This window comes from Chenopodium album, chromosome 4, assembly GCF_948465745.1.
Source record: "Chenopodium album chromosome 4, dcCheAlbu1.1, whole genome shotgun sequence".
NCBI lineage: Eukaryota > Viridiplantae > Streptophyta > Magnoliopsida > Caryophyllales > Amaranthaceae > Chenopodium > Chenopodium album.
In genome coordinates, this window is record NC_137837.1 from 58393981 (window position 1) to 58396908 (window position 2928).

The 2928-nt window shown below is 33.7% G+C and overlaps 1 long non-coding RNA gene across 1 annotated transcript; it reads left to right on the top strand.

The window, feature by feature from the left end:
* The first annotated feature begins 2020 nt into the window (after window positions 1-2020).
* On the top strand, window positions 2021-2705 carry LOC145627027 (uncharacterized). The gene is made up of 3 exons (XR_014111275.1): window positions 2021-2244; window positions 2398-2466; window positions 2556-2705. It is a non-coding gene; the product is annotated as an uncharacterized LOC145627027 (long non-coding RNA).
* The last annotated feature ends 223 nt before the right edge of the window (window positions 2706-2928 follow it).

Consider the following 2928-nt stretch of genomic DNA (forward strand, 5'->3'; position numbering starts at 1 on the left):
GTGAAAGTGTGGAAAGTCTAGTGTTGCGGATAGTTTTAATTTATTTTCTCTTCTCTCTGTTTTTGAATACTTATTTTGAGAAAACAGTCAATCCAGTTTGGTTGGTCCATGATATGGGTCCAATAGTAGTGTAGTTGGATGGGGCTTGACAAGAGCTTTCCAACGATATATTATAAGCCCAATTCCGATGAATATTGAGGAAGTTATGGCCAATTTACTAATCTGGGCCCGGTTTGAGCCTTATATGCGGCCCGATGATCTAGGGGAGGGCCTTATATGATTTATCATTCCTAATGCAACTAGGAATGGTTTTAGTCTTTTAGATTCTTCTAGAAGGTTCTTTTCATTCCTAATTCAATTAGCATTGATAAATTGACTTTTGTTGACTTTTTAGAGTTTTAATTAAAATCAAAGAGCATTTTTGAGGAAAGATACGATTTTATCCTCCTGTACGGCAATATTTATCTGATTTTAGAAAACGCGTGAATTTCTGAAATCAGCGCCAAACGCCAGCTGTAGCGCCTGGCGCCAACAGCTAGCGTTGGCGCTAGTTCGTTTTTCTGTGCGCCAATGCTCTGTTTTGTTAATTTTATCTTTTTGGCTGATTTTCTCTATAAATAACGTATTAAAAACTCCGTTTTCATTCACCTACAACCAGTTTTCATTCGCAGTTTTCAATTCTCTCATTCTCTTAGATTATTCACCATCTCTCCATCTCTCTCTCTCTTTTTCTTAACTGGCTTTTACATACAAAATTCCGCATTCATTAGATCTAGAAGCACCTAGCCAAATTCGAAGTTGCCTTCGCCCTAGACGTGAAAGAAAGAGGTATGAGGCATCAAAGTAAGTACTTTAATGGTTTTTATCGATGTTATGATATAGAAATCATGTTTAGATTGCTATTATGATATTCCTAGTATCATGTCTAGGGTAACTTTAACACTAAATAAGATTGTTACGATGCCTTTTATTCTGTTCCTAATGTTTATGATTGTTAGTATCATGTTAGGGTTAAAGATTTGATTTTTATTGCTTAGTAACATGCTATGGTTTGTTATTAATCTTGTTAGTATCATGCCCAGGATCTTGCTATGCTTTGACATGATTATTATTTTGATTATTATTATGATTATAATACTTATAATTTATTTTTATGATTATAATTGCTATAATTATAATTAATATGATTATGATCATGATTATTATTATTTTGATTATTTATTATGTTGCTTGATATATTTTATTGTTATTGCTTGATCACGCCTTTATGCATGTTTAAAGGGAATTTGTACTTGTAATCACGCTTAATAAGATAATTAATAATCTTGTTTAGGGTTAATTTGATTATAATTTCAAGTGATCGCCAATAATAGATTTGTTTGTGCATTAATATTAAACCAACATAGATAAACAAGTTTAGGGTTAAACCTATTGATTACATGTTGGTCAGAAAGCGCACATGAATACGATCAGAATAAAGTAGAGGTCTATTATTAGGGCAGGTTCAATCTCTTTTAGGTTTGATTTGTACCTTCATCCCCGAACCCTATTTTGGTTCAAGACCTTATGGAGTTAACGATCTCTTGGATCGTTAAGGGGTGTAACCTTCACCCTGTGAACGGTTTACAAGTTCCTAAAACTTGTTAGCGACTCTTTTGCTCTATCTTCTTCCCTTTTGGACGCCACCGCACTTAAGTGCATGATCACAGTGGGGTTCAAGCTAGGGGATTAACGCTTGAATTTATTCCCTACAGGTCCGTTTTATTTATTTTATAACCCGAATTTTATTTAATTAATTAAGATTATTTATTTAGGTGGGCCAACATTAATTAAAATGGATCATTCATATGATTTTAACCCAAATTAATTTATTTAATTTAATGTATGACACTCATAAAATTTCTGTGTCTACAAATTGCCCCCTCGAGACTGTGTCACATACACGATTTGAAGTGTTTGGCATGAAAAGGTCTCGACCCTTTTTATTTGACTTGGAAGTCACTAGTACTTTTTATTTTTTAAGTACTAGGTTTGGTTTATGGGAATTCATGAGCCCCAAGGTTAGACTCCTAGTTGCACTAGGTTTGATATCCTAAAAGATAATTGTCAACCGAAACCTATAAAAATAAGGAATTCGACCCCTCTTTATTTCTTTATCACGGTGGACATACTTTTGATGAACAAGATAACGGATTTCCCCAGCAACCGCTGTTATTTGTTCTTCTTGAACTTGCAGCCGCAACGGTAAACATCACCTCACTTGAACTTCCTTTGCCGAGTCAATTCATGCTAATATTATTTCATCATTACTCAATTATTGCAACTTTCGAATTTGATTGCAGTCTTTAAGAAATCTTCACTGACATTCTCGTAATTGAATATCAATTGAATCTGGAGTATTGTTGCCGCGAAAAGAATTCGATAATTTGGAGTATTGTTGCAGCAGACCCTCGTGAACAACAATAGGTAATTAATACCTAACTTCTCCTTTTTTTTATAATCTTAATCATATTAAGACATTGCCCATCTGATCTCTTTGGTTTGTCAATTTGCAGCCTTTAATTGGAGTTGATAGCCATAGTGGATATTAGCAGAGTTGATAATTTGTGTGTTACAACACATCAACAGTTAATAATAATAGGTAATTAATACCTAACTTTGCTTTTCTTTTTTTAATTAATCAACTCCCGTCAATACGAGTCAACCATAAATGATACACCATTATTTTGCAGCTATATAAGGTAACAATTTGGAGCTTTCTGACTTTGCATTAATTGGATTTTCAAGAAACCAAACACACTCACGTCAGTAAGTTTGCTTGCTTTAGGTTTTTTAATTGCAACTTTATCTCGTATTTTGAGTTTATGACATTGCCGAAAATCCGAGTAGCAATCATTACAATGTGATGCGCCACTTTGTATATTATTG